General features: G+C 32.2%; 1 long non-coding RNA gene across 1 annotated transcript; it reads left to right on the top strand.

Moving 5' to 3' along the window:
* Nucleotides 1-454: 454 nt before the first annotated feature.
* Nucleotides 455-23536, top strand: LOC147821592 (uncharacterized). Its single transcript, XR_015446825.1, has 3 exons — nucleotides 455-540; nucleotides 16941-16999; nucleotides 23403-23536. It is a non-coding gene; the product is annotated as an uncharacterized LOC147821592 (long non-coding RNA).
* Nucleotides 23537-26838: the final 3302 nt, after the last annotated feature.

The following is a 26838-nucleotide window of genomic DNA, read 5'->3' as shown; positions in this document are numbered from 1 at the left end:
AAGTTTGATTAAAGTGAAACTTAGAAAATAATAAATCTCATATTGTTTTTCATAGTAGATGGTATAATCTGTAAGGAATTATCTTCTTACGTTCTTTCAAACAACTGAGAGAATGTATGACACAGAGAAGACAACTAAGTTATTTATTGAATGAATAAACCAGTCCCTCAGTTTAGATTACTGAAAAGTATTTTGGAGTTAAATCATTTCTTTCTGTTATATCATGGAAAAATGATAGTTATTCTTGAGTGTTGACACAAATATAAAACTGTCCACTGATGTAATGCAGTGATTGGGAACACAAGCTTAGAAGTCAGGCAGCCAAGGTTTAAATCTTTATCACAATAGTTACTAGCTGTGAGACCTTGGACTTAAACCCATTTTACTAGTTCCTTCAATTAGGAAATAGATTGTAAGACTTGACAGAAATGTTGAAATGTGGTATATTTATCTCTAGAATCTACCCTGCTCTGGAACTTCAGGAAGAAGTACTGACTCTGCAGACCGAAACTAACCTGCGGAGGGATAGAAATATGTCAGGTATTCTACAAAAATGATGTCTTTCTGCCATACTTGGGAACTCTGTTTCCCATCCGTATGGTATCTAGATTGGTCTCCTTTTCTCTAAATAATCTCCCATGAACTGAATGGCATAGCACAATTTTTCCTACACTCAATATTTTCACTGTTTGTATTAGAAATTCTACTAATTAACAAGCAAAAATGTAAACTAATACTTATTTCTTGTCATTTGATGTTTCTTAAAGGTCCTATGAGTTTTTACCAAAGATCAATCAGTAATGCACGTATATTTTGTCATGTATTAGACCCAGACCGAGGGGTTCAGTTATATTACACAATTTTCTATATTTAGAAAAATTTATCTGAATATGTGTGAACACAACACTGGCATCTTTATCAAGAAATGATTAATATTATTAAGCACATTCTGATTCTCTTTTAAGGCTCCATTATAGCTGCAATTATATTAAGAAAAATATCAAGTGAAATAATGTTGCTAAGAAGCTGGATGTTGAAAAAGCCCCTTTCTTACAAATTATCAACACATCTTCCTCATTTCAAATTTCTTATTTAATTAAAATGGATGATAGGAGTGGAGGGATCAGATTGATCACCAAATCTTAAAATAATGGAAAAAGTGACCATCCTGGAAGTTAGGATAAAATAAATTTTGGGAAAATAAAAGTCAATCTTATGAAGCAGAGACCAACATAATATATCAAAAGGAGGGAGGGCCAGGGATTTAGCTCAGTGGAACCACACCTGCCTCGCAAGTGCAAGGTCCTGAGTTCAATTCCTAGTACCAAAACAAAAAAGGGGGGTTTATATTGTAGGCTATTCAAAAGAAAAAATAACTTCAGTTTACCTTCAATTTATTTGTGAATGAGTGCTCTTAATTGGTCAGTAAAGGAATATGGTGGCCTTCTCACTAGAAATGTAGTTTCCTGTGACTCTCAGGTGTGTGCCCTCTTACAAGAAATAATCCTAGTTAGATTTTAAAGACTACTTCAAGGGAAAATTTCTGAAGTCCTGTCAGACAAGAAGTCGACCTTGATATCTCCTTCCAAATTATGTGTATTTATTTAACCACTACTTCTTTTAATTTTGCTTCCTGAAGATTTTTTCTTTCATGAAAATTTCCAAGACCTCTACCTTGTATTAAAGAATGTATCACACAATAGGACCAAATAAAAGGAAAACAAACTGCAAAAAAAAATGTATCACACATTTGCAAGTTAAAGCTGTATAAATTTATGGGGTACAAATGATGTTATAATTTATGAACACAAAAATAAACAATTAAAACCAGATAATTAACAGATCTGCTATTTCAAAAATTTATCACTTTTGTGGTAAGAACATTTGAAATTACTCTCAGAGATTTTTAAATATACAATACACAGTTAATTATATTTACCATTGTTGTGGTTCAGGTCCAAATGTCCCCAAAAGGTTAATGTGTTTATTTTTTAAATTTTTTTGTGGGGGGGGTACCGGGGATCGAACTCGGGTCCTTGCGCTTGCTTAGCAGGCGGTGAAACCGCTGAGCTAAATCCCCAGCCCCAGGTTAATGTGTTTAGATGTGGATATTTCAATAGATGATTGGATTATGGCAGTTCTACCTTAATCAGAGGATTAATGAATCCATGGATTTATAATTTGATGGCCCTATTGTTAGGTAATGGAAATTTAATAAGTGGGGCTTAATTCAAGGGATTATGTCATGAGGACTTGGCCATGAGACCTACCCATGCCCTCAACTCCTTTCTCTAAAATTCTTTAATCTGCTCTGCCTCACTGCTTCCATGAAGTGAGCATTGTAGCTCTTTTCCACCACATCCTCTCCACCAAGGTGCTGTTCCTACCACAGGCTCAATGCTATGGAGTCAGCTCACTATGGGCTTAAACCCTGAGCCAAAATAAATCTTTCATCCTTTAAGTTGCCATTCTTTGTTTTGTCACAGTAATGAAAAGCCAACTAATATATTCATGTTGCATAATAGACCTTCAAAATAAACACTTTCTTTCTAACTGATGTTTTGTACTTTTTGACTATCATCTCCCTATTCCTTCCATCAATTCTTCTGGTAATCACAATTATATTCTCTGCCTCTATGAGTTTGACTGTTTTAGAATCCATGTATAAATGAGAACATGAATGTTGATCTGCTTGAACCTGACTTATTTCATTTAATATGTTCCCAGAGCCACATGTTCAGTACAGTCCAATAAGATGTTTTTAATGACATTTTGCAATACCAGTGTAACATGTATAACATCTCTGCCTATATTCTAAACACTAGCCATTTAAAGAGTCAAAATGTCAAAGGAATGATCTTTCAAAACCACAAATATAATAATGTTCTTCTGCCCAAAACTTCTCATTATATCTCATTGCTTGTAGAAAACCTCCCTTTATTTCAGAAGATCCCACTTATTTCTCCCATGGCATCATGTGCTTAGACTAGAACAGTACTTAAAAAAATGAGAGGTAATAATATACTGTGATTTCTTTGAGAAGAAAAAATTGCCATTGTTGAATTTCCAGTGCCCAGTTCATTTCCTAACACATATAAGAGGCACCATGAAGGTTTCTGGTGAAAGACTGAATGGAATCTTTATAAATATATCTGGGCTAGACACCAGGATATATGAGAATTTGGAAATAATAATTATAGCTAAGCCCCTTTATACTCCCTTTTATTCTCACTTTATTAATAACATTTACCTTTTTTTTTGGTACCTGAGATTGAACTCAGGACCTTGCTCTTGCAGGGCAGGCACTGGAACCACTGAGCTAAATCCCTGGCCCAACTTTATTAAAAGCAGTAGCTAAATATGTTGATAACATAACTTATAATAGGTTCTGTTGTTAGGAAACAATGAAAACCCTTCCGTTGAGCTTGGAACTTTACAATGTAAATAAGTATAATGAAAAGACTAAAAATGGAGTCCTTCTGCTGAACATTTTGTCTTGTTTTCTTTTCTTTTTCTTTTGTTCTGGGGATCAAACTCAGGACCTTGCACTTGCGAGGCAGGTGGCAGCACCACTGGGCTAAATCTCCAGCCCTGTCTTATTTTCTTATCTGGGGTGCTAGGGATGGAATTCAAGGCCTCATACGTGCTAGGCAATCCCGTAACCTCTGAGCTGCACCTCCAACACTCTGGATTTTGATCCATCAGTTCCATATAATCACACACAATTATATGATTTGAGGTAATAAGCTGATCTGATCTACTCTTCTATTCTACGTTCTTTACACTAAAATAATAAATTTTGCCCTTTAATTGTCTTGACCATTTGGGGCAAACACATAAGATAAGGGCAGAGTATATCACAGAGTATGTAAAGTCTCCCTGAGATAAATATTTTCTTTCTTGGTATATCTTGAATTAGGTGCAGAAGGGAATCTGTGCTTTCTTTGTGTCTCTCGCAATGAGCAATATTTGGAAGATGTAGTGATTAAGTTAATTGTGTCAATTTAATTGGCTTTGGAGCTGCCTAGGAAAGTAGTAAATTACACCTCTGAGTGTGTATAGGTGGGTCATTAAGGCATGAATTTAGGTACTATACCTGGTCTTTTATCTCTTCCTTGGTGGCACTGTTCTGATCTGTTATCTAGCCACCATGAACTTAGTAGCTTTGCCATGTCACATTCTTCTGTCATGATATTTCTGTCTTGGTGCCAACTGACTATACACTTAATACCTTGAAACCATTAACCAAATTAAACCTCTCCACTTTTAAGTTGTGGATGTCAGGTATTTGGTCTAACAGTGGGAAAGCTGACTAATACAAAAAGCAAGATTGTATTAAATTTTCAATATGATAAAAGTGCAATAACCTGAAAGAAGACGATTCACTTCTGCCTTATTATTTCTTCTGGAAATCACATTATTGGACTAGTTGACAGAGTATAAGAACTAATAGCCAATTCATACTTTCTGGGCCTTTAAAATTGTTCTAACTGCTTCTAACGTGCTAAAGCATACATTTTTGTCACATATAGAAATAGCCCTCGCTGCATTGCAATACATTATTTAGCTTTGCAGCTTAGGGTGATAGTGAGCCATAATTTTCAGCAGACTGTTATTATTATCACAACCAAGAGTAGTTTTCAAAATACTCTGAATGAAATTGTGGGCTCAAAAGCAAATGCCTTTCTTCTGTTACTTTGACATTTCAGAAATAATGAACTGCCATTACTACTTGACTACACCTGAGCTGTTAAAAAGGTTACAAATATAATTGATATTACTATCAAGTTTAATATGTCCAGGCAACTTATAGAATCACATGTTCCAATTGGATGTCCTAAATGCAAATGTTTCAGTCAGTAATGCTGATCGTTGCCATCACCACTATTGTCTTTAATTATTTAAATATATACTAGCTTCTTTGTTTATAATATTAGATTTAAATATATTGTTTACTAATGTGCATAAAGCTAGAAGGATTAAAAATCATGGGAATTTATATTGAGGTTTCCTGTAAGAAACATAAATTTCTCATTGGAAAATGTGGCTTTTGTAGATAATTTTTTTACCTAACAATTTTGTAGATACCATAGACAACCATGATAAATGCATTAGGTAGAACTTCCTTTGTAGAAGAAGTCACCTTAAGATGTGGAATTTGTCCAAGTTGTAATTACGTAATGTCTCCCATTGAATAAACTGCATTTTTTCCACCAACTGGCAAGAAAAACATCTCAGGAAAACTTCTGCCTAGAGAATTCTTTTTAAATTTATTATGCTCATTGTAAACAAATCAATATATAGAGATGGATATGCTAGTAGATACAAGAAAACATACAAAATCAGTGGGGACATACTCAAATTGAAACTTTGGTGGGTTTGTTCTTCTCAATTGTTCTCTTCTCAATTTTACTCTTTAGTATATATCAAGGCATGACATAAAATGAATGGCATAGAAATGGAACATATCTAGTGATATGTGAAAATGTGCCTCAGAAAAAGGATTACTCCAAAACTTCATATATCTGGCAGGGAACTGAGATCTAGAATATATGGAGAATATAAGGGGAAAAATAACTGGAATAAAAACTGGTAATTTGAACAGAAACTTCATAAAAGTCATATAAATAATAAAGTAATAACTTAAAAGATGCTCACCATCATTTATAATTAGGGAAATGTAAGTACAAATTAATATTGCAATCTGATACCAATAGCTTCCTAACCAAATACTTTTATCACTTTCTAAAATATTGGTTTTATTGAGATGAAATTCACCAACCATAAAATCAATCCTTTTCTTACAACTTTTAGACTCTTCTATTCTTTGTATTTAGTTTTCTGTGAAGTTGTACTCTATATAATTTTATAATATTTTCATCACCAAAAAGAAAAGAAATCCCACAATCCAAGGATGTAGTTCAATGGTATAGCAACCTGTCTAGCATGTACAAGAAATGGCTAAAATTAAATACTAAATGTATTTACTAAGGATGTAGAGCAACTAGAACTCTCATGCGTTACTGGTAGAAATGCAAAAGGACACAGGAGTTTTTAAAAACAGTTTGGCAGTTTTTTAAAGATAAAATCATTCTTATCATATGTCTCAGAATTCCACTCCAAAGTATTTACCTAGGATAAAGGAAATGTGTATAACAAGTTGGAGCCGAGTCTGGGCAATTTAGTGACTAAATGAGGCCCAGTCTCAAAAAAAAAAAAAATTAAAAAGTCTGGTGAAATAGTTGAATGCAAAGTTTTGATTTTCAAAACTGTAAAAGAAAAAGATAAAGATCAAATTCATGTAAAAAAATGATGTGCTTGAAAAATAAATGATCTTTAATTTTGAGTGGAATAAATGAAGAAAACAACCATCAAAATAACAGTTATATATATATATATATATATATGTAATCAGTAATTATATTGTTACTTAGAAAATTATTGATACAATTAAAGGACCTGAGAAAATCATAAAGATTTGAGAGACAATTGATAAAATAAAAAATTCAATAGAATTTGAAATGTCCTGAATGAACACATAAATGATGTTGGTCAGAAAAAATATACAAACATATTCACATCAATAATTGAAGAAAAATTAAAGGCTTCAATTTCTAGGTCAAAAGGAAATGGTTTCCAGTGAAAATTGGTAAATATAAGTTTCAGCTCTGACATGTAAAGAACTTAGAAGTCACTACTTTAACTAAAAGAAAAATGTCAAAGAATCTTAAGTTATCTACATTTTTTCAAACCATCAGAGAATTGAGTTCGCAAGGCAAAGTACCATCCTAAAATCCAGATTAACAGGTAGAGACATCAGTCTTGGAGAAAAAGTTGCTGCAGACATAATCTGGTAGAAAAATAAGGAAATATTTTTGATAAATAGCCAAAATCTCAATGATTAGTTTGAGAGTAAGAAACTCATGTGGGATGATTCCTAAGGGTGTTTCTATACTGCATAGCTTTAGTTTCCAGGAGTCCCACAAAGTTCTCATAATAATGGTGCTTGAAAAATCCTCACATTTGAGAGAGAGAGAGAGAGAGAACCATATTGAGATACCCCAGATTGTTCTCCATAACAAAGGATAACTCTTCAAGGAAAAATTTTTATTAGGGCCTTAATCAACCTGTAATAAGGGCTGTAAGCCAAAGGTAGCTCCATTTAGCCTTTCTGTCTTAGCTAAAGGGAGAGAAATCGCTAAGAAATGCTTCAAAAGGTCACCTCTCAGAACTCAGATCCACTAAAAATATCTCAGATTTAATAATAGAATTATAGGATGATTTTACTCTCATACACCTTGCCATAATATCACAGGAACTCCAGGATGATGTCAATTATAATGGTGGCAAAAAACATACACTGCTTAAAGAGGGGTGGTAGGAAACCCAGAAGGAGAAGAAAAGACAAAAACAAGGATGGTACAGGAATATGTGTTCTTTGACATTTTCAGTTATAGGAAAATTTAAATGGAGCTCACTTCCTAGCTATATTAGTATAAAACTTCACATTAAATATCTTTTAGCACACAACATATAGCTCATAGGTGAGACATACTCAGCCATCTCATCTTTGATGAAGGAGCCAACCATTCTCACTGGAGGAGATAGCCTATTTAATAAATGGTGTTGGAAAAACTGAATTTCAACCTGCCAAAGATTAAAACTAGACCCATAACTATCACCATGCAGTAAACTAAGATCGAAGTGGATTAAAAATCTAAATACTAAAACAGCAACACTAAACTTGCTGGAAGGTAGGTTAGGTAGAACACTTGAAGACATTGGCATAGGAAAAGTCTATGAAGAAAACCTCAGTAGCACGGAAACTAGCACAGAGAATCAACAACTGGGATCTCATCTTATTATAAAGCTTCTGCACTGCAAGAGAAAACACCAACAGCGCTAAGAGACAAAGTACAATGTGGGGAAAAAAGTTTACCAGCTGTACCTCAGACAAAGGACTACTATCTAGAATATATAAAGAACTTAAAAAAATCAGAACCCCAAATTTAAAGACCCAAATCATAAATGGGCATCTGAAATGAACAGACACTTCTCAGACAAAAAGCAGCAAATAAACATAAAATACTCAACATCACTTGTCATTCAAGAGATGCAGATGAAAACAACACTGAGATACCACCTTACCCCTGGAAGAATGGTTGCTATCAAGAAATCATCCAATAACAAATGTTGGCAGGGTTGTGAGGAAAAAGGAACCCTTTTCCATTGTTGGTGGGAGTGTAGACTGGTACAACCACTGTGGAAATCAATATGGAGATACCTCAAAGAACTATGGTTAGAGGACCCATTTGACCCAGCTATTCCTCTGCTGGGTGTCTTCCCAAAAGAATTAAAAGAATCATACCATAGAGATATTATGTGTACCCATGTTTATAGCAGCACAATTTGTAATAGCTAAATCTTGGAAACAGCCCAAGTGCCCATCAACTGTAAACTTGATAAAGAAAATGTGGGGTTTTTTGGTAAAATGGAGTACTACTCTGGTGTGAGAAACTGAAAATATAAATAGGGATTAAAATGATTAAAATGGATAATGGATAATGTTAAATAGGAAGAAAAGGTCCAAAGGGATAGGAGAAGGGTGTGGGGAGGAAAGAATTGAAAGGAAATATTATGATAAAAGGAAAAACTGCAAACAAAGTCTTTGTAAATAGGGAAGGGTGGAGGGCTTGATGGGAGGGCAGGGGAATGGTAAAAAAATAAGAACCATGATACATCATGTAAAGGTACAAGTTCCCAATGATAAATGTAAATGTATTGTATACCTAAAATGTACCAATAAAATAATTTAAGGGAAAAATAAGTAATGATAGTAAATAATCAATACATTTCAGTAATTTCTCACAACATTAATGGCTTCAACTCTCCTATTTAAAAACAGATTGGCAGACTGGATAAAAAAATAGAATCCAACAGTCTGGTGGATTTAAGAAACTCATCTAGTCCAAAAAGATGTTCATAGACTAAAATTTAAAGGATGGAAAACAGTATGTCATGTACCAGGACTTTGAAAACAAGCACTGCCATAGCAACTCTAATATCAGACATGGTAAATCTTAACCTAAAACTAATTAGAGAAACAAACAAGTTCACTACATACTAATTAAGGGAGCAATCCGAGAAGAAGAAATAACATTGGCAAACATATGTGCACCGAATACTGAAGCACTTACCTTCATAAAATCAAAACTGCTGAATTTCAAAGATCAAGTAAACACTAACACAATCATAGTAGGTTGTCCTACATCCCACTTTTTCAATGAGATAGATAAACTAAACTAAAAATCAATAAAGAAATATCAGAGCTAAAGTACACCCTTGAACATGTGGACTTAACAGGTATTTACAAAATATTCCACCTTTCTACAGCAGTGTATAAATTGTTTCTAATATCCCATGGTCCTTTTTACAAAATAGATCCCATAGTAGTCCACAAACCCTGCTTGAGGAAATATAAAATAATTGAATTTACCCTATGAATGCTATCAGATCACTGTTCAATGAAAATAGAAATTAACAACAGAAGAAAATTTGGAAAACGCAAAAGCTCCTAGAAAATTAACAACATACTCCTAAACAATCAATGAGTCACAGGAGAAATCAAAGAAGAAATTTATTTAAATTTCTGGAAGTTAATTACAGTAGCTGTTCAACTAACTGAAATCCCTTGGACACTGTGAAAGCACTGCTAATAGGAAAAATCATCACAATCAATGCTCATATTAGGAAAACATAGCAAGCCCATATAATGAACCTCATGAAAAATTTTAAAATACTTGAGAAACAACAACAAACCAGCCCCCAACTGAAATTAGGGAGGAAAATCATAAAGATGAGAGTGGAAATGAATAAATTTGAGACAAAAAATTTAAAAATCGGTGACTTTATGAGCTTGTTCTCTGAAATAATAAACACATTATATAAGCCCTTAGCCAGACTTATGAAGAGAAAGAGAGGAAAGACTCACATCAAGGCAATTAGAAATGAAAAACGTGAAATTGCAATAGACACTGTCAAAATCCTGAAGATAGTAACTGCATTGAAAAATTATATTCCAACAAAGTAGTGAATTTTGAGGACAGATTCCTACAGACATTCAAATTACCAAAAGAAGCCCAAGAAGACATAAATATGCTTAACAACTCACCAACAAGCAGTAAAGTTGACTTCTATTCAACATAAAACTTCTGACATTAGCCAGAGTAGTTAGGCAAGAAAAAGAAATAAAAGGCATACATATAGAGAAGTTAAAACTCAAATTATCATTATTTGCAGATGACACAATACTCTAAACAGAAGACCCAAAGAACTGCATAAATACTCTTAGAATTGATAACCAACTTCAGCAAGACAGCAGGGTACACAATCAATACACAAAAATAATTACCATTTGTGTATTCCAATAATGAACTTGACGAGAAGGAAATTATGAAAACAATAATATTCACATTAGCTTCAAGAAAAATTAAATACTTAGAAATTAATCTAGCCAAGGAAAGAACTCTACAAAGAATAGTACAGTACTCTGAAAAAGGAGATTGAAGATAACATCAGAAAAAATGGAAAAATGTCTCCTGCTCTTGAATAGGAAGAATCAATATTGTCACAATGGTAATACTTTCAAACTGTTTTACAGATTCAATGCAGTTCCAATGAAATTCCAACAGCATACTTTACAGATCTTGAAAAAACTATTCTAAAATTCATAAGAAACCTGATTAAATCCAGAGTAGCAAAAGCAATTTTGTGCAACAAGGCCAAAGTGAGAGGCTTTACAATACCTGACTTCAAGCTATACCACAAAGCAATAGTGAGTAGAACAGTATGATACTAGAACAAAAACAGATAAATGGATCAATGTTACTGAATAAAGGATTCAGAAACTTCCCCAGACAGTCATCTATTTGATCTTTGACCAAGGGCCAAAAACCTATGTTGGAGGAACTACAGCCTATTCAACAAGTGGTGCTGGGAAAACTGATTATCTGTTTGCAGAAGATTGAAACTGGACCATTATTTCTTTTCATACACTAAATTAAAATAAAAATAGACCAAAGATCTAAACATTAAAACAGAAACAATAAACCTTCGGAAAAAAAGGAGGAAAAGCACTTCTATCATAGGTATAGGAAAGGATTTTCTAAACAGAACCTCAATTGTACAAGAAATAACAGCAACAAACAAGTGGGATTATATGAGCATAAAAATATTTTGTACGGCAAAAGAATCAACCAATAGAGTGAAAAGATAACCTATAGAATGGGAAATAATTTTGCCTACTACTTCTCAGACAGAGGATAATATCTAGAATATATAAAAAACTCAAAAATTAGTTAAATCAACTAAAAGCCCCAATCAAGAAATGGGCTAGAGAAATGAACAGATACTTCAAAGAGGAAGAAATACAAGTGGGCAACAAATATATGAAAAAATGTTCAACATCTCTGGTCAATAGAGAAGTGCAAATTTTAAAACTCTAAAATTTCATCTTATCCCACAAAAAAATGAAAATCATTGAGAAATCCAACAACAACAAATGCAGATATGGTTGTGGTAAAAAAGGAACCCTTCTCGTTTGTTGGTGGGAATATAAACTAATACAACCATTATGGAAATCATCATGGAGATTTCTCAAAGAACTGAAATTAGTAATTTGTATCACTCAGCTATCCCCCTTTTAGGTATTTTCCCCCAAAACCTTAAGATGTCATATTACAATGATACATCCCTACGAATGTTTGTAGCTGCACAATTTGTAAGCGGTAAATCCTGGAAGCGGCCTGTGTACCCATAAACAGAGCTTTGGTTAAGAAAATGTATTATCTATATGTAATGGAGTACTTCTTGTCTATAAAGAATAACAAATTTGAGATATTTGTAGAAAAATGGATGCACTTGGAAAATATAACGGTGAGTAAAATAAATACATAAGTTTAAAAACCATACGGTTTCTCTCATTTGAATGAGGCAAAGTACAAACAAAGAGAATAATAAGCATTGATAGCAGGGAACAAGGGGATGAGTCTCTCACAATTGGGAAAAAGACCATGGGAATAAGGAAGAAGGGTGAGGAGGAGGGAAAGGGGAAATAAGTAGAATAAAGATATGTCATGTACAGGAACCTAATAAACTCAATAATGTAAGCATTATATGCCATAATATGAGCTAAGGTTCATGATATTTAGTAAGATGTGTTTTTTAATAAAATGGAGTACTATTCAGCCATAAATAATGAGAAACTAGAGACATTTATAGCTAAATGGATGCACAGTGAGGCCATACTCTTACATGAAATGAGTAGGACACACATGTGTAAATACCAAATAGTCTCTCTAGTGTGAGAAACTGAAAGTGTAAATAAGGATCAAAATGTATAATAGATAATGTGAAATAGGAAGAAAAGGTCTAAAGGAGAAGGGGAAATGGGAGCAGTAGCCGAAAGGAAAGAAGGGAAAGGAAAAAAATATGAGAAAAGGGAAAAATGGTAACAAAGTCTTTGTAAATAGGGAAGGGTGGAGGGGGTGAAGGGAGGGGAGGGGAAGGGGAAAAAATAAGAACCAAGATATAACTTGTAAAGGTAGAAATTCCCAATGATGAATGTCATCGTAATGTATACCTAAAATGTACCAATAAACTCAATGAATAAAAAAATTGGGATGGAGGTAGTGGAGAAGGATGAAAGGAGGAGAGAAGAGGAAAGGGATAAAAAACAAGCAAACTGTAACATGTGCATGTAACCATTCTCCAGATGGTTGTAAACTGCATATACTGCAAACATTTACTAATAAAATAAAATTTATAAAAAGAAAAAACCCTAAAGTGCAAAGGTAGAGGGAAAACTCTCTATTTTAGACAACATACTCACATATGTATGTTTTGTTTATTTTTATACATATACAAATAAACATACATAATTCTAAAGAGTAAAAGGAGAGGTAATTTTTGAATTTAGCAAAGATGTAAGACAGGAGATCCACACATTAGAATAAGTCATATTTCTTTGAATATACAATTAAAAAAACCAAATGAAATTAAGAAAACTAAGGTAACATTTAAAAGGATATAAATGGGACCAATTAGGTAGAAGAAGTGTACACTGAAAACTGCAAAATATGTTTGAAATAAATATTAAAAGACTTTAATAAATGGAAATTATCTTTCTATAAATTGAAAGATGATATCATTAACATGATATTATTCTCCAAAATAATGCATAGATTTAGTGCAGTATTTATAAAAAGTTTACTGAGTTTCTTTTTTTAGAAATAGAAAAGCAGGTCTTAAAATTCCTGTGAAATTGCAATGCATGCCACAGAGCGAAAACAATCTTGATAAACAAATATGTAGTACTAAAATTTTTAGAGTTTGAAGTTTAGTACCGTATTCAAATCAGGGAAATATTGGCATAAGAATAAAAAATATACAACAAAGTAATATATTTATATTCCAGAAATAAATCTAGACATCTGTGCTTGCTTTATTTTTTGCAAGAGTACAAAGATATTCTCTAGGGATGGAAGAGACTCCAACAAATTGTGCTGGGGAAATGGAAATTGACATGGAGAAGAGTTAAGTCAGATAATTTTCTCACAATGTACACAAAATTTAAATCACAATGGAACCCTGAAAGTACATGAAACAAATGCAAAAATGAGATATGAGACCACCTCAGACTAATAACCTTCTACACAGCAAGGGCAAAAGTGAAGAGATTACAGAGACAACATGCAGAATATGAAAAAACATTTGAAAATACTCATCTGTCAACGGGTTGCTATCCAGAATATATGAGCAAAAAAATCCTCCAAAAACTCATGACCTAAGAAACAGATTATCTAAACAAAAACTGGGCAATAGACCCAAATTGATATTTCTTAAAACCATATATACAAATGACACAAAAATAACAAGTGCTGGTAAGTGTGTGCAGAAAGAGAACCCTGAGTTTTCTTTAGCTGACCTTCTAGTTCCAAGACCTTTGATATACTCTCTCTGTAGTTAGCCTCTACTTCATCTCCTGATTGCTGGATTTTCTTGTTATTTTGAACTTTCTAAGACTATGAGCCTTAGCCTGAGTATCTTGGTTTTGATACCAGATACTGGTATCAAATTATTATTTAATTGGCATAATGGTACAACTTTATTGGTGGGACTATAAACTAGTAAAGCCATTATGTAAAATAGTAGATAAGCTCCCCAAGAAATTAAAAATTGAACTATCAAATGATACAAAAATCCCACTCTGGATATATACCCAAAAGAAATTTAATCATTTTGTTAAAGAGACACCTGGAGCCCTGAATTTCTTCCCTCGCAATTAACAAAAGCCAAAAAATGAAAACAAACAAGTATCCATCAATTGATGAATGAATAAGGGAAATATACATATATCCAAAGGAATATTATTTAGACAAAAAAATCCCTTTGATATCAGTGACAATATGGATAGAGATCCATATGGAAATCATTATGTGAGGTTTAGTAAGCCAAGTACAGAAAGATGAGTTCTGTGTGACCTCATACATATGTGAAATCTAAAATATTTGACCTTATAAAATTGAAGAGTAGAATAGTAGCTACCATGGAAAGAGATGGAGATAATTTGATCAATATTGTTTTGGTTTAGATCTAAAATGTACCTAAAAAATTGTACCTTGACATTCTCATGTGTTCCAAGGTGGGACTTTTGAAATGTGATTGGATTTGGGGGACATTATAGTCATCAATGGATTAATCCTTTAAGGTCATAGCTGAACATGCTGTTTAGGGTGAGGTGGGTCAATGGTTGCATGACGTAAAAAGGTGTATTCTTCTAAACCCTCTTCTTTCCCTCTCTCCCTCCCTGGTTGCCATGACTGATGAGTGACCAGCTTTCCTCCACTGTGCCTTTTTATTATGCTGTTTTATTATTCCAACTATGTATTGAATCTATGAAACAATAAGCCAAAATAAGACTCTTCTCCTTTAGGTTGTAGGTGTGAGGTGTTTCACCCAGCACCTGGAAAGTGACTACTACAAATGTATAGTATGTTATAGTTAGGTGTAAGAAGTTCCAGTGTGCTATTGCAAAATGGGGTGACTATAGATAGCAATAATATACTGAATATTTTAAAAAGCTGAATGAAAGGCTTTCACATAGTTTTACTAAAATTAAATCAGAGTGTGTAGAGTGTATAGTATGTACAGAGTGTGTACAGATATGTGTACAGAGTGTACTCCTATACTAAATCATTATATGGTACTCCATTAGTATGTACAAAATTTACAGTTTATATGTCAGCTAAAATTATGTGAAAATAAGTAAGACAAAAGGACAAACTGATCTAAAGACCTAAATATAAATGTTTGAATTATTGGACTTTCAAATTGTAACGTATTGGAAAATATTTGTGATCTTTTCTTTGGTAATTTTTTTTATTTGTTTTAGTATACTAGTAAGTGCATGTAGTACATTATGTTTACATTTCTTATGGGAACTTGTTACATGTTCATAATGCATCTTAATCCTTTTATTCATCCTTAATCCTTTCCCTTCCCTCTCTCACCCTTTAACCATCCCTTGATCCCCTTCCTTTTTTTGTACATGTTTGCAATACATAATGTTTATGTTCTATGTGTGGAGATTATACATGCACATAAGACATCACATTTCCTTCTATTAATCTCTTATCACTTCACACCATTTTTAACCCCTTTCCCACTGAGAGTGATGTATCTCCCGAATTCCTAATATTATCTTTTATTTTGTTCTTTAATTTTACCCCAGGTTTCTAATATAAGAGAAACAATATGATATTTAAGCTGGTGTGTCTGACTTATTTCACTTAACATTATGGCCTTGAGAATAGACTGTTCATAGGAAAAGTAGAAATGGCCAATAAACACATGAACAAATGCTCAACATCATTGGTAACTAAAGAAATGGAAAATAAAACCACACTGAGATTTCATCTTACCCCAGAAAGAATCAACATCCTCAAGAAATCAAATAATAATAAATGCTGGAGAAGCAGGGGAAAAAAAGGAAGATTTCTACACACTTGGTGGGAATGTAAACTAGTACAAGCACTATGGAAATCATTACAGAGTTTCCTCAAAAAACTAAAACTAGAAATTTCATGTGACTCAGATATCCCCCTTCTAGGTTTTTTCCCTAAAAGAGTTGAAGACATCATATTATAGAGATACATGCATATCCATCTTTACAGCAGCACAATTCATACACTAAATCTTAGAAACACCCAAAATGTACATCAACAGGTGAATAAAGAAAATATGGTATTTACACACCATGGAGTACTACTCTGCCATATAGAAAAATAAACTTGAATCATTTCTAGGAAAATGGCAATTAATTCTTATGTGGGATATCAGCATCTCAATAAACAAAAGATATAGGCTTCTCTGAAAGTAAAACATTTTTGCATCAAATAGCACTATTAGAAAAGTGAAAAAATAACTTTCAAAATAGAAGAAAATATTTTTAAATCAAATATTGATAAGATTCTAGTTCTAGAATATACAAAGAACTTTAACAATAAAGCCAAACCCAATTTTTAAAAATTAGCAAATGACCTTAATAGACATAATCAAATATATGTAAATGATCAATAATCTTATTAGAGTATTTAGGACATAACCCCCTGACAGTTCCTTCTGGAATCTTAGTCCCAGTGTACTGGTGTGGAAGTGGTTGACCTTTTAAGAGATGGAAGCCTAGTGGAAGCTATTAGATCATAGAGACACCACTCTCAGAAGAGATCAGTGCTAGTCTTACTGAGCAAGTTATTTTCTGTGAGAGGTGATTGTTACAAAACAAGCAAATCTGGGCCCTGCCTGATCTCTGGCTTCATCTGTTATCTCTTCTATATGTGCTCCTGCCATTCTGATGCTGTCTACCGTGAGACCCTCACCAGAACTGAGCATAATGTTCTTCAATCTCCAGAACACTGAGTTAAATAAACCTCTTAATAAGGTAAGCAGACTCAGGTGTTTTGTTACAGAAACAGAGAATAGCCTAGTATACATAACAAATAAAGTTTATCGTTATAAGTCATTACAGAAGTAGAAATAAAACCACAGTGAGATGCTATTTCATGCTTGTATTGCTGAAACTAAAAGCAACTGTAAAGAGCAAAGTAAAAGATAGGAAATAGGAAGTAGGGGTATCTTTTTCAAATGGGAAGAAGAAAAAGAGATGGAGGGTGGAGGAGGGATGGAAGGGATGGGGAATGGTAAAATAATTGAAGAAAAAATGGAAATAAAGCTTTTGGAAATAGGAAGAGTTTAAAAGTTAGAAAGAGTAGCAAGGGATGGGGATGGCAGGAAATGAAAACTGAATTTGGATGTGTTATGTACATGTAACAACTCCCTACAATAAATGTAATCATTATATACTGCAAACATGTACTACTACTAAAACAATGGAATATCAAGTGATGCTGAGAATGTGAAAATCACAGCCCTCATGTATTATAGATGGAACTATGTAAAATGGTACAAACTCTGAGGAAAATAGTTTGGTGGCTCTTTAAAAAGTAAAACATAGAATTATGATAATACCTAACAATTTCACTCCTAGATATACATCCAAATATTTGAAATTGGGTATTCAAATGAACACATGTACGTGCATGTTTACAACAGCACTATTCTCAACAGCCTGAAGATGAAAACAAAACAAATCTCCAACTGGCAAAAGAAAAAACGCAATGTGCTATATTCATAAAATGTTTGTATTTCAACCTCAAAAGGAAATGAGGTTTAAGTTTTTGCCATAACACTGAAGAACATCAAGAAGTTATGCCAAGTGTAAAGCAGGGCACAAATGGTCATGCATTGTATAATACTGCGAACATGGACTATCAGAATTTTGCAAATCTACAGAAATAAAGATTTGATTAGTACTTGCCAGGGACTAGGGTAGGGTGGAATGATAATCAACTACTAAGGCTACAGATTACTTTTTATGTGTGAAAAAAAAGATAGAAGTAACATTTTGAATATACTGAATCCCACAGAATTTTGTCACCTGAAATGCTCAATTTTATATTATATAAATTTTATTTCAATAAGAAGTATGGTCCATGAAATAAAAATAATAATTTGGACTTCAATAAAACTAAATACTCCTGGTCTCCAAAATAATGCATATATAAAATAGCAAGAGAGAGACTGGTAAAAACAATTATCAAACATATATCTAGTGAAAGATTTTTAGCTTTTAACAACTTCCACCACAAAAGAGTGTAAGTTTGTGTGGTAATTAATATGTCAATTATCTTGATATAGTCACCATATATTGTTTATATGCATCCAGGTATAATGTTATACACAATAAATACATATACAATGTGTTTTTTAATTAAGAAATAAATTTAAAAAGTAAATCTGCATTGACTGATATTACATTTTAAGGTTATAATTCTTTACAATTATCAGAGGGGAAAATGTATAAAACACAAAATTTATGCATAGGAGAATGCAAACACAAAGAAGTTACGTTTTTCAGTGTTGTTAGCAAAGTCAAATTTTAGTACCATTTTAAATGATGTACAAAATATACTCCACAATAAAGTACCAAAATATTTTCTTGTGCAAAAAATTTAGCATTTTTACATAAAGAAGACAGGTATGATGGTACATTCCTGTAATTCCAGTATCCTGGAGCCTGAGGCATGAGGATTACAAATTTGAGGTCATCTTGGACAAAATGATGAGTTCAAGACTTGTGTAGATTGCACAGTGAGACCATGTAAAAAAAAGTAAGGAAAATCTGACATGGAAATAAACTTGGAGCATCCCCTTTGTGCATACTGTCAAAATGATTAAACAGGTGAATTTTTTAAACTTTTAAGTATAAAATGTGAATAAATACTCTATGAATTTTTCCAAGACCAAATAAGTAGAAAAATTCAAAGTATAACTCAAAAAATCATCATAAGACTGACAACTATTATGAACAAAAAATGCTCAATTCGTCTCTAATACATTTTTTGTAGATGTCTTAAATATAACATTATCAAATAGAATCAGACATTTAATTAAGCCCACAAGCCATGATCAAATGGGACTTCAAAAAAGTGAAGATATAGTTCAATATTAATAATTTCTTATAATGATTTACTAAATTATTCACAGTAGATTTAAAAAACAAAATTGGTAAAGATACTTCTCATGAATGATGATATGCTAGTACCTTACCTGTTAAAAGAAAAAAACTAAAGAATTCTACTTCCTTGCACTGTATCAGTTTGAATTATTTTGGAAATACTAACAAATATAACTGGACTAAAATAAAATTTTTCAAAAATAAAATATTTCAAAATGAACAATGGAAATAGAATTATCATTATTTAAAAATTATAAGATTACTTATTTAAAAATGGAAGAAAATCATCCAAATCTTAGAAATAAGGAAATTTGATATGGTGGTTGGTTATAAAATTAGTACACAAAAGTTAGTATTTCTTCTGAAAATAAGTGCTAATTGGAAAAGATTATGGAAGAAAGTATCTGTTGCAACATTAACAAAGTTTCTTTATATACCTTGGACTGTTTCATGACTTAAAGAAAAATTGTAAAACTCTACAGCTTTACATGTAAAAGCTCTTTGTCTTCAAATAAGAGGATAATCTATTCCAAATATTTACAATTTGTTTAGTTTAATTTTTTTTTTTTTGGTGTTTTTAAGACAGTCTTGCTATGCAGTTCGGGCTGGTCTTAAACTCACTATGTATCCCAGGCTGGCCTTGAACTCACAGTGATAGTTTAATTTTTGAGTTTAATATGATCCCATTGAAATATTTGTAGGATTTTTATTTAGTTTCGGTTGTTACTACATGAGTCTAAAATTATCTGGAAAAAAACTCTTGTGATAATATCCAGGATACAAAAGAAGAGTAATGAAGACAGACTCACTCTATTATGTATCACTTTAGTAAGACTTCAAGATCAAACAAGGGAACCAAGAAACCAGAACCAGAATTATAGATGAAATATACTGTAAATAAATAGAGAAAAGATTAATCATTCAATGAAAAGATATATTATTCAATTGTCCCAATTTTGTTGAAACATTAGACTAGTCATTTGAGGAAAAGTTTAAAAGCTTAAATTTCTATGTAAAACATTACATGAGATAAATTCCATTAAAAAAAGTCCTAAAATAAAATGTGATTTTATATGAAATTAAAATGATTTTATGTCTCAGATTAAGGAATACTTTTCAAAATAAGACATGAAAACTGTAAATCTATATGCTATAAGAAAACTCAATACTATTGTATATGACAAAATTTCTACTATACCATGAAATCACAAGGGAGACAATAAACTAAATACAAGTATTTGCATTATGTTGACTGATAAGTGATTAATCTCCTTTACATAAAAAGAGAGTACAAAGGAATGAAAAAACAGATGAACTAGCCAATAGAAAACTGGGCAAAGTATATGAATGAAAAGTGCCAAAACAAAAGAAATAGAAATAAACAATAAATTCATTGTGAGGTGTTTAGCCTTATAAAACAAGAAAATCACATTAAAATCATCAGACATTTGAAGTCTGGACAGCATTTAGTTTCTCAGTGCTAAAGAACAGACCCAATAAAGATCTCTTTTCAGTTCTCCATATTTTCTGTGCAGATTGACTTTTATCATTTTATCCCTTTAATGCAAACCATGAAGTCTATAGTGCACCATTTGTTTGCTTATTTATCTCAGTGGAAGACATCAGCTGTCTTTAAGGACATCTTATTTCCACTTTCAAAAGGATTGCCCTCCTGTATAAATCACTAATTATCCTGGTATCTTTCTGGCATCACCGTTATCTAGTATGGATTTTGCCCTCAGAAAGTTCTGAAATAAGCCAGAACCCAGGTCAAATTTCATTTCTTATTCTGTTTCCCAGCTAAATTAACATTCACTCATACTGTTCAACATATATACTAAGATTCTGCAATAAGAATAGAGGATATCATTAAAATACTCCAACAGCAACAGGCCATTCATTAGGTTACCCACAATTGACTGTTACTCTATTATCAAGAAATTAGAGGCCCAAGATTAATTTCCAAGGAAATTAATGTCAAAAGTTATTAGAGTTCAAGGATTTAATGTCCCAAGTCAAATTATTTTGTACATGCTAGTTAAAAGCCTAAGTAAATCAATGTTTTATCCAATTTCTTATTCTCCAATTTTGGACTGATTACGGATCCATACCTAGATAGACTCTCCATTCCTTTGACAATTTCAGCTTAAGCATTCAGCTACTTCACTGACCAATCTTTCATGGGTCTTGATTTTTTAATAATTCAGAGTTCACAGTACACAAAGTTAGAATACCAGCCACAAATTTTCCAAATAAAAAAACATGACATAGCAGTTATACCAGACAAAAACCTGTCCCCCCAAAATAATACTTAATTGTGTCAACTACTATAAAAAACTCAGTAGTATCTGAAGGATGAATTGGAATATAAAGATTAATTTTAGTTTCACAAAGATATCAATTGGAGGCCAGTTGTCTTGAATCCACATGCTATATACATAAACTTAATGAAGAAAAATCTAAGGGACAACTTTTGGCATTATTTAAAACATTTAATTTTCTAGATGAAAATTCACCTATTCAAATTGATATCTGTCTCACAAAGAAGCACTTAAAACATAGCATTTTATTGAATAATTTGCTTAAAAATTTTCATATGACAAATTTCAAGAAATTTTACAAAGAATGTATTAACACTACCTAGTTTTTACCGACACTTTACTATATGTACTTGATTTACAACGTATCTATATATCCATTTAGTACTCAATCCATCAGTGTTATTCCTCAAAATTTGTTCTTTTTTGAAATTTTGAAATCAATTATCTTCTTTCTATCTAAATTTAGCATGATTATATAATTTTCAAAAATGCTTTTGAGTTTTGATTAGGAATGTAATGAATCTATTGATCCTTTGGGGAAATACTGATCTCTTTATAAAATTATTCCAATCTATGAAAAAGTACTTATTTTTCCATTTGTATTTGTATTTTCTTTAAGTTTTCTAACCAATTAGTTTTAGTACACAGGCATTGCTACACTCATGTATTAGTTCTAAGAGTTGTTTTGTACTCTTTCGGAATTTCTACCTTGAAAATAATCTCTGCCATCTTGAAATACAGGTTTATTTTTATGACTTTTATGCCTTTAATTTTCTTCTGTACTTATTATAATGGCTGAAACAGGTAATAGATCATTGAATGAAATGGTAAGAATTGACAACTCTCCTTATTCTAAATCTTAAAATCATTCAATGTTTAACCATTAAATATGGTTATAGCCATGTTATTTTTGCAGATACTCAATTCACAACATAATTAGAGTTTCTTTTGTATTATAAATGTATACTAAAATCTGAGCATTTTGCCTCTGTGATAATTATTAGTTGGTCAATGTTTGAATATGAAACCAGTTTCTATGGTCTACAAGTTCCTCCCAAATTCATGTGTTGAAACATAGTAGCCAATATAACAGTATTAAGCAATGGATAATTTAAGAGTTCACTAAAACATGAAGGCAGAGCCTTAAAATGAGATGAGGATCCTTATCAAAAGGCTTGATGTGCATCCATTTAGCTATAGACTTCTCTAATTTCTCCTTAATTATGGCTGAGAAGTACTCCATTTCCTTAAAAAAAACAAAACAAAACAAAAAACCCCACATATTCTTTATCCAGTCTCCAGTTGATGGGCAATTGGGCTGTTTCCAAGTTTTAGCTATTACAAACTGTGCTGCTATGAACATTGAGACGTTACTCTTAAATGAAATAAACAGGACACACATGACACACATGTGTAAATACGGAATAGTTTCTATGGTGTGAGAAACTGTAAGTGTAAATAGGGATCTAAAGGAATAGTAGATAATGTGAAATAGGAAGAAAAGGTCCAAAGGGGAAGGGGAAGTAGGAGGGGTTGGGGAAAGGAAAGAAGGGAATGGGATTAATATAAGAAAAGGAAAAAATGGAAACAAAGTCTTTGCAAATAGGGACGGGTGGAGGGCGTGAGCACAGGGAATGGGAAAAAAATAAGAACAAAGATTCATCATGTACAGGTACAAGCACCCAATGATAAATGTAAACATGTTGTATACCTAAAATGTACCAATAAAAGAATTTAAGCAAAAAAAAAAAAGAATCAAAATATATTATGTAAATGAAAATATATTATGTGAATGTACAAATGATGTAAAGGTAGGTAAAGGTACAAAATAATGAATGTCATTATATTGTATACCTAAAATGTTACAATAAAATTTAAAAAAAATTTTTTTTAAAAAAAAAAAAGGCTTCAGCTACTGAAAGTGCTCTCCTCTGCTGTTCTCCCAGGTGAGCACATGGCATTCAAAGCACCATCTTTGGAGCAGAAAATGACCTCTTACCAGACACCAAACAGAGCAACACCTTAAATTTGGACTTCCTAGCCTCCATAACATGCCCAATAAATTCTCCTTCTTTATATATTACCCAGTCTCAGGTACTGTGTTTGAGAAACAGAAATGCTCTAAAATACCATTGTTGCATTTTGGAATGAATTTGACTTCATTAGGAGATTTTGTGTATATATATATATATATATATAAAATTATTTATTATAATATTACATATAATATATTATATATGAAATATATATACCTCAACTTGATTTTATTAATTATTAATACATGATTATAAGAAATGCAGTTTTATATTTTTATTTATTACTGTCCAGTTTTTTTGTTGAGAATACACAGAACTGTTTCAAAATTAATGGATTGAATAGTGTACCCTCTTATTCTATATTCCTAAAGAACTTGTGCGTTATTGACGACATTTCCTCCTTAAAATGTTTCACAGACGTCATCACTGAAATCTGGGCTTGTATATTGTTGGAGCTTTTTGATAATAAGCAATTCATTTTGTTCATATGGAAAATTCAGATTTTATGTTCTATTGTGTGAGTTGTATTTTCTATAATTTTTATATTTATCAATGTTGGTGAATTTTCTGGCATAAAATGATTTATAATATTTTATCTTTTTAATGTCTATAACATGTGCAGTGATAAAGTTTCATTCCTAGAATTACTACTTTGGTTTTTTTCTCCTCTTTTCTTTATTATATTACCTAGAGTTTAACAATTTTACTCATCTTTTCCAAGGTGTAGCTTTTGGCTTTGTTAATTTTTTATGTTATTTGTTTTAAATTGTATTGATTTATTTTTATGTTTACTATTATTGTCCTTCCATTATCTCTCTTTTTCCTATATCCTTAAGGTGGAATCTTAAGTAATTTAAAATTTTTAAACCTACGTTTTATCATAGAAATACTTAAAGCGATAGATTTTCCTCTAAACACTGCTTTAGGTATATCATGCATTTTGTACATGTTGTATTTTCACTATTATGCTCTTCTGAATTTTTTCTACATTCCCCTGTGATTCTTCTTTGAATCATGGTTTATTTAGAAATATTTCACTGAATATAAAATATTTGATATTTTCTAGATATTTATTATTATTGATTTCTAGTTTAATTTCACTGTTGCCAAAGAACATACTTTGTATTCAATCCTTTTAAATGCATTGAAATTTGTTTTATACATTATCTGTGTTGGTCAATGTGTCATATCCTCTCAAAAATTATATCATGCAGTTCTAGGACACAGTTTTTCCTAAGTATCATGTCAACCATGTTATTTAGTATTATTTTTTAGATCACCTATGTGTTTGTTGATTTTTATTGGGTTCCACCATGTTCTGAGAAACAAGTGTTAGAATCTCTAACTACAATTCCTCGATTGTCTATTTTTCCCTTTAATTAGATCAAATTTGCTTCATGTATTTCAGAGATTTTCCGGTACATGCACATAAATGTTTATAGTATCTTCCTGTTGAATTGATCTTTCTATTATTATTACTAAATGCTTCACTTTGCATCTCTTCATCTCTTTGTCATGAAGCCTATTTTCTCTGATACTAGTACAACCCATCTATCCTTTGTACACTTACATTGTTACCTTTTTAATAAGTTTGTAAACATACAAAATTGAAAACTTTATTCACTAGATTTTATTTGAGACAACTTTATTGCTTATTTAAAACATCTTTATTCACATTTACATACTGAGGCTTGTATTTCATTGGTAAGTTGCATCTCTCATGTGAAATAATGTGCATTTTATTCTGTAAATACAAATTTCCTCACAGTAGCTTCTTCCAGTGCTGCTTGCTATAGATCTGATGAGGCACCTGAAACCTCTCTCTTAGAGAAAAGATATCTTTCCCTCTTCTGTAATTAAAGAACCTGGATGCATGTTGAGACTGAATGTTTGGGAATAACTATGAGACTACATTTTTAGGAGTAAATGTTAAGCTTGTGGACCATCTACAGTAACTCAAATTTTTCCCCTTTACCCTAGCTTCATTGTAAGTGAATGCAATAAATTTAGGCATTCCTTTTCAAGGCTGCAACAGTTTTATCCAAGACTTCCAAAACTCCATAAATGTCAGAGAAATTCAACTGATTTTCAATTTAAAAGAACCTAATTCTGTTCTATCTATAAATAGCTAAAAGGCCTGCAAATGGAAGTCTCTTTTTCCAAATTGAATATTTCCCTCAGTTGTGCTTGCTAACTGAGGACTCTGTGTCCCAGTAGTGTCTCCTGAGGTTTCTTCCGCCCCACAGGCATGTTATCATAGACAATGCCAATGAGGTTGAAATTGCATTTCAATAGCCTGCATGCTGTGCTGTCCATCCTGAGGTTAAAGTTCTTCTAAGTATGAGATTTTTCTGAGTCTTATACCTTTGCTGAAGCCATTATGGCTACCATTTGTTTACTAAGCCCCACCTGTCTGACATCTTCTGAGGCTACTCCTTGCTTGGGTTTGTGAGCCTTGTAGTGCCTTACTTTGCTGAGATCCACAGCTCTAAAAATTACTATCTACACTTTTGATGAAACTTGAAGCCTTGTTTGTTCATTTAGTTAACACCTGTTATCTATTGCTCTGTAAAGAAACAATTGTTTGTGAAAGTACTGTGTAAAGTACACTTACTTTCCAAAGTCAAAATACTACACAGTCTAAGATTAGAAAAGTTAAAAGCTAACTTTACAACTGCAAATGCAACCACTTTATTCAATATAGATTACTATAATCTTCAAGGTCATAACTAACACATGTGTGAAATATCTTGAACTCTTAATATATTGCTACCAAAGTTTAAGGTCATACATAAAATACATGGAAGAAATCTCAACCTCCAGAAATAATTTTCCCCCCATGTGTCTATTTCTCAGTTTCTGGCTTTAAAAAGTCAGAAAGAAGACAAGGAAATAAAGAAGATAAGAATGAAAATACTATATTTTTTCAGAAAATATTAAAGTTTGAAAATGTGTCATATATTTATAAGCACAGGGGTTCCAAATGTACTCTACTATAATGCAAAGATAAATGGTTCTGATCAGGGATAGGAACTTCAGTATTAAAAATTGTAGGACTGAAATCATTTCTGGTGCCCTAATCCTGGCATGCCAGTTGTTCCTAGAAGAACAGGTGACCAAATGCTTTCAACAAGACATACAGCTCATTCTCAAGAGGCAAAAGTAGAGAAAAATTCTGCTAAGCAGAATGTTGTCCTTCCAAAAATCACTGGTCAGATTAAGTCAGTCTTCATCCCATTAGTAAAAAATAGTAAGAAGGGAAAGAGGCCAGGGATGTTATGCTAATAGTTTACCCTTCATGTCAGAGAAAAGATTAAGAATGGAAAAAAGTATCCCCTCTCAATTC

This window comes from Heterocephalus glaber, unplaced genomic scaffold, assembly GCF_053883595.1.
Source record: "Heterocephalus glaber isolate CG9 unplaced genomic scaffold, H.glaber_assembly_v1.0 deba00001729, whole genome shotgun sequence".
NCBI lineage: Eukaryota > Metazoa > Chordata > Mammalia > Rodentia > Bathyergidae > Heterocephalus > Heterocephalus glaber.
Note: the sequence above shows the minus strand (reverse complement) of the source record. Positions and strands in the feature narration are given on the sequence as shown.